Source organism: Argiope bruennichi, chromosome X2 (genome assembly GCF_947563725.1).
Source record: "Argiope bruennichi chromosome X2, qqArgBrue1.1, whole genome shotgun sequence".
Classification (NCBI taxonomy): Eukaryota; Metazoa; Arthropoda; class Arachnida; order Araneae; family Araneidae; genus Argiope; species Argiope bruennichi.
In genome coordinates this window covers 113,617,946-113,625,349 of record NC_079163.1, presented here as the reverse complement: position 1 = coordinate 113,625,349, position 7,404 = coordinate 113,617,946, and positions in this window count along the sequence as shown.

Here is a 7,404-nt window from a genome sequence, read left to right as displayed (position 1 = left end):
GACCTCATTTTTATATCACATTTTGTAAAAATATACCATGGTACTTTTGTAAATGCACTTCAAAACCACCCTGTTACACTTAGATAAAGTACACGCACTTCAAATGAAGTTTTATAAATATTTATCGAGTTTCTTTATAAATGCTTCTCGACTTCAAATTTCATTTGATAAAAGAAACATGCTTAAGAATATTAACAATACATTAGATTGTGATGATAATATTGTTATTTTTGACTGCATTTTTCAGGAAATGGAAATTTTAATTCCGTGTTTTTTCTTCTTCTTTTTATCATGTAAATTATGAATAGTGTAATATTCGTATAGTTATTAGTTTAATATATTTAGTTAGTAAGCATATTTTTTGATAAAAAAAATGCAATGTTATGTTAAATTAGTTCTCAGAAAAATGCAGAAAATTTGTTCGAAAACTGATGCATAGTAAGTGTTGTTGCACTATAAGCAGTAATCATAAATTATTTAGATTTATTTCAGTAATCTAAATATTTCTTTTATATATTTTCAATTTATCTAGCTATTGAAGAAAATGCTTCTATTAAAATGAATTATTCATTCGTTAAAAAAAGAGTTTTTTAACTTTTAACAATACGAAAAAGCACAGATAAGTTTTTATGCAAAGTTTCTACGAGAATTTAAGGAATAATATTGAAAATGATAATAGAGTGATGATTCCAGCTTTGAATGGAAAAAGATAACTAGTGCATAGATTTAAAATAATTATTTTAATAATTAAAATAATTATTTTAATAATTAAAATAACTATTGTAAAATAAAACAAATATTTTATGATCATAAAATACAAGTTATTAGCTTGTGGTTTTAAATATTTTTTTCATGGTTTTGATAAAAAAAAGCTAATAATTTTCGAGTTTTTAAGCATTTTTGGTGTAATGTCATTTTTATTCTGATCAAAAGATCTTTTAAACAAAAGAACATTTCATCTTTTAAACATATTATCGCAGGAAAATATCACTTGAACAAATTTCCCTCTGTTAGGGAAAAAATTGAAAAAAAAAAAAAAAAAAAAAAACAGAAGTTCTTATCCATAATATAATTAAAACATATATGAATACATCCCAAACTAGACCTAGCCTACAACTTTGCTTAATTGTATATCCAGTTCAGAACAATGTATAGTTTATAGTACATTAGTCATATATAGGTTGTTGTTGTGTTGTTGTGCGGTTTTATTGGCGCAAGAGCCATTCTTGGCCATACTGCGCCAAGCGTATGGTTTTTAGTTTCATTCCATATTAGTCATATATAGGCTCTTTGCGTTAAGACTTGATGTCACGCAGCTATATAGGATTAAAATAAACTGGATTTTGAAAACAATTCTGAAAAAAAATTAGCATATTCTAATGCTTCTCACTTTCTTTGTCTGAAAATGGGGATCTTGTGGGTTTTCTGTTTTAATGGATTCACGTGGAAAAATGGTATTACAAATAATGAACTGTCATCAATGCTCAACAATTAGCCAACCTTGATTCTCTGAAGACAGTGAAGAGAATATTTCAATGTGAAGCTCACAATATCCATATGATGGTTATGCTAAAAGTCATCAAGAACAGCAAAATAATGTCCGAAGTAACATTCAGTGAATTACTGGTTAACAGAATCAATGATGGATTATATTCACAAATTGATTGTAGCCATTCGTTAAAAATGATAAATGGTTGCGAATTGGGATTAGTAAATTATTTAAAATATGATGTTAAAAACAAATATACTTGTTTCATTATACTCCATATTTGGATGACCTTCCATAAATTGAGCTTTTGTGATATCAATATATTTTACTGAATAAAATCATCTATGTACAACGATGTCTTCTGAAGATCCTTATGCCACTAGCAAATTTCCATGCAGTTTTCAAGTCTGTTCCTTTTATTACTTGGCAAATTTTCGTTTCGTAACAACGATGCTTCTTCATAAAAATAGATTTATGCCATTAGATATTCAACGTAAGAAAACTTCTGCTAATTTCTTTTAATACCTTAATCTTCAAACTGGTTTGTCATGTGTCCGAGTCTTATTTTTGCTTAAAAAAATTCTAAACATACGATTAGGCTTTGATAATTATGTGTTTTCAGTGCTACATTTTAACCCTCAAATTAACACAATTAGAACTTTAACGAAACTTTTTATTTTACTATGTAGTTTAAATGTATCAATTTAATAATTCCTTTCATCTCCTTTTACTGTTTAAGCCCGTATTTGTGATAAATTATTCTAAAAAATATCATAAATTTTTTTCAGCTGTATAATTAAAAGAAGACATATAACACCGAAGACTAATACTTTTCTTCTACAAAATCCATTTTTTCTTACAGAGCTTCGAAAACACTTTATAATCTGTAGAAACCATGTATTGTCGATTTAAAAACATGCAATTTTTTTTTCTAAGACAAGCAAATGATTTTGTCTATACCACGCAATCGATCATTTCCTTTCTCTCTTCTATTTTCTTCCGTTGTTCGGTTACGCTCCGGTATTCTGACACAGTAAATACTTGGGTCGGTATCCAGGATTACCGGAGCTCCGGAATGCCTCATTGTCATGCAACGCATACCGAACCGCACACCACGTGTTTCCTTTGCCGAAATCCCCTTCAAAAAGGCGTAAGGCGAGAAGCTGATAGAATATCAAATGACTAAAAACATGACGGAGGTAACCCTTCCATGCTTTGGCAACTACAAGTTATGTGTATGTGTGTGTGTTTCTTCTAGCCAATGTATACCCCCTCTTTTTTCACTTCTTTAGAGCACATACTAGATGGCAGGATAGTGGTATAAGTGCTAAGTCTTGATTTAAAGAATAAATATCTCTCTGAATTCAGGATACATATGTCACTGTTGAGGAAAGTCAAGTCTTCTTGTCAAGTCACACTGATATCAATGATTCAAATTATCTGATACGAATTTAGCATTTTTCTTATAGGCGATACAAAAACCGAAACAATATTTTTTTTCTCTCTGGCTACTATCTGATACAATAATCGCATTGCTCAGTCATAGAAAATAGCTAATTTTTGACAGAGTATTATCGACTTGTAGATAATTTCGATCTTCTTTCCCATTACATCATAGCATATAGAACAGATTAATTGTTAACAAGGAAGGACGAAAATGCTTATCCGATGTATTTTATTCATCTTCCCAAAAGGATAAGAGTTCTTGCCATCGAATTGTTTGAATGGGAAAAAATGTTTCGGTTGTTTGTTTTTAAAAATGAAAAAAAGGAATATTTGAGATTTCAAACTTGAGGTTAATTCTTAAAATTAGTATAAAATTTGTTGTTTGACGATGCCATCAATTATTAATGATGTCATTGTAAAATTTTTGATTAGTCTCTTCATATGTAACGGTGAGCCTGACTGATATATTTAAATACAGAAATTTGATATTAGTAATTCTTTCTCAAAAAAGCAACACAGACGCTCACTTCCAATTAAAGGAAATGGCATGACAGAACACAAGCTCCACTCGCTCATTCTAACTAATGATGTATGACTAATTTGCCCTTTCTCAAAGTGTTAAATCTGCTGATAAAAACATTCATTATATGTCACATGTTTCAGTAAAGAAATTTTGTCATTACTATTTATGATAATTGTGAGCAAATCCTTTACTTGCACCAAGTTAAGGATTATTTTTTAATTTCTTCAAGGGATATTAAGGTGTGAAAATAAATACTATTGTTATCTCTTAATCCATCGAGGCTTTTCGATATCGGCTCTTAATAAATTCTGAAGCTTTGATATGAGACCTTTGAAAAGATTTCGCTACTGTTTCTTAATAGCATCGAGTCTCTACTTACTTCAAGACAAGCAGAAAAGACCAGAAATCATTCATTAGAGTAATGAATCCACAATTATATCATCATAATTACTTCGACTGTTTTACTTTCTTCCTTTAAATCTATTCTTATGGCCGAGGATTATCCTTTGGATTAATAAAACTATCAACTAACAAGTGACCTGATGGTGTTTAATTATTACATACAGCAACTTTTAAGTATAAAGACAGACAAATTTGTACATCCCATCTTTCAATTTGAAAAATACATATATAAATCAAAATAATCTCTCCCTCTCTCTCTATATATACGACACAATGCTTATCCATTTATTAGGAATATTATTATGTCAAGGAAGAACATTTTAAAGTAATACAATGGCCACTGAGGACTTATTCGTAAACTTAAACTTTGTTTAAATGACGAAAACGATGGATCGGTTCTAAGATTTCAACTGCTCTCTCAAGCTTTCAAAGTAGCTCAAAGCATTTGACTCACAAAGGCTATTTGAATATGCATCAGGCCCATACACATGCCATACTTCGAACAGAATCGAAACTCGAAAGACTAGTCTTCATGTATTCGTACTATAGTCCAGAATCTACACCAAACCATTATATTTCATGATCAATGAATTTAGAGCAATTTCTGGATGGGAAATTTTATAGGAAAAATAAATTTAATAACATTTTATTTTCACTTTGTGTTGTTTCATTTAATTCTCGGAGAAGTTCATTTAAACATATAGCGAAAATTTATTTTGCTTTCGATTTAACGCCCATCAATGGAACATAAAGTACGCGTCAATTAATTATGAAACAGCTAACTGTCATCTCTCACCATTCATAAAACCAGCTGAAATAAGAAAAAAACGGACTGCATGCATTATTTAATTTTTTTTTAAAGTTATATCTCGAGAAATGTTATTCGTTTGTTTATTCTTTGATTTTAAGTAACAAATATTATACAATTTTCAGTTAAGGAATCAAAGAATCAAGAAAGTCTGATTTATAATCTATTTTAAAATATCTTACTTATAAGAGGGAGATATCATAAATTGAAGAGACACTGACAGAACATATGATGGATTCCTATGTTTTATGCTTTTTAATGAAGTTAGAAAAAGCATAATTCTCTAATCATATCCATTTTATTTAATTTTTTTATTTTATTTAACATTTAGATGAAATCACGGACCAGAGGGAGAGTTATATATTAACGCACTGAATCAAAATGTTCATTCGTCAATTCAGGATAATGATTTTACGACTCTTCAGTTTAGTTGAATAATGAGTAAATTCAAACATAATTCATTGCTTGAAAAAATATGCGACAAAAAAGGGAATTTAATTCGAACAGAAATATGAATACTCATTCATAGACAATTTTACATACTATAATTACCATGATGGTCGATGCTAATTTTTCCAACCATCTTGATTTCGTTTCTCACTTTTTTTATATTTTTAATAAAGCTTGATTACCACTTAAATTTAAATGATTAAAATGCAAGTTTTTTAAATCACAGAAATAGATGACATCGATTCAGTTCGCATTTTAGATCATAGAATATATAACAACATAGTAGTCTAATGAATTTCAAAGTAATTACAGATGTCAAATGATTACAGATGTAATTTTATCTTGTTTAATAGAAAACGTATTACTCCAGCCCCTGCGTTAACTCTGTGAGTGTTTCAATTTCTCATTCCATCGACATTATATAAATTCCTTTTTTAAAAAACTTACATTTATTTGCATCTGACACAAGAAAAAAAACTTTGTTACAAACAGTTAGTCACTTGTAGAAATAAAGGTCCTGTACATTCGAATTTTTTTACTGCATATTTTAATTTCCGAATGAATATACTTGTACGGATAACAGTATACAGTTTGTTCATAGTTCATAGAACGAGATTTTAGCATTTAATTATTAAAATTAAACACTCATCTCATTCAGTTTTGAAACTATCATGATTTTATTTTTGTTACGGTTTATTGTATCTTATTTCATACTTTATAAACAAGTCTATATAAGTTTTAATTATTTCTTAAAACACAAAAATGTTTAGAAAATATTAGGTTTTAAACAGTATATTTTAGTCGCTCATAATTGTATGGAAGGCTCGTGATGACGGTTATACGAATAAAATTTGTTTAATTTTTGTAAATTTTTATAGATTGGTTTTTTTTGGTGATTTTTTTGGCCTTTGAAATACTCAAGTCAAAAATAATGCCCTACCAGCAATAAGCAATAAGCCAACAATTAATATCAACACATGTTTTAATTGTTATTCGGTATTTATCCCTGAAAATCGAAAATTTGAGGCATCGTATGAAAAGCGAGCAAAAAAGTGTTAATTGTCAAAATCGAATATATACTATTTAAGCAAGAAGAGATGGCAAGATCTCCAGAAAGCAAGAGGGGGCGAGGGAGAAATCCGAAAACAAATGCAAGGGAATACTCGGTGACTGAAAGACTGGAAGAGGAAAAGAACGAAATATTGTCAAGAAAGAATGTCGAATACTCGAAATTGAATGTGTCAGCTCTAATACAATAGTTTGCAGTCGAATGAAAACTGAGGGTTGATCAGCTCTATTCTCCCAAGAGAGAAAATAAAAGAAAGAAAGAAAGAAAATACACATATCAAAACAAACATGGCAAAATACTTGGCCTTTGCTGAAAGCCATCTTTGGATCTATTCACAATTCTAGGACCATGCGTTATGGTCAGACGAAAGATTTAAATAAGATTTTTTGAATAATAAAGCAAAAAAGAGTGTGACGACAATCAAGTGAGGCGCTTAACAAGTGATTATTTTATAGACAGTAAGACAAAGAGACGGAAATGTGATGGATATGTTTTTCCTCTAAAGGTGTTGGTGATAGTATTAGGATGATTGCCAGTACAAAGAATCGAAGTATACTCGTAGTTATCATATCCTAAAGTCTGAAAATTCCATTACAAGTTTACATATAGTTTGACGGTATATCTTTCAGGAAGATGATGATGTAAAACACACGTCAAAGATTATTCCTCAAAAAAAAAAAAAAAGTGTATGGAGTGTGACGACAATCACACTCCATACACTTTTTTTCCAAAGCTCAGACCTCAATTCCATCGAAAATAGTCGATTTTGGAACAGAAACTGCTTTCTAAAAATAAAAAAAATGATGTAAAAATGATCAAAGATGAGTGGCGCAGTATCAACCAGGAGATGAATCAGAAAAAGGTTGGTAGTATAAATGAAGGCTAAAAGCAGTGAATGAGGCCAAAGAAGGCTCGACTGAATATGAAATATTAATATTTAATTTTAAAAATTGTTCCATTCCTATTTCATTATGAGTTGTTGATCATTCGAAAAATTTTGAACAATACATAATTTAGAGCTATGTGAAAACGGCCTTATTCATGAATATTCTATGATAATCTGAGGCTTTTTTTAAGCAATACGATTGAATCAACGATAAAGTTATCGTATTAGAGATGAAAATAATAATTTTTTTTATTAATTTTATTATTAAAATAATTACATTTATTATTTTAATTATTATAAGTAGATGTGTAAGATTTTCATTGGTGTTCTA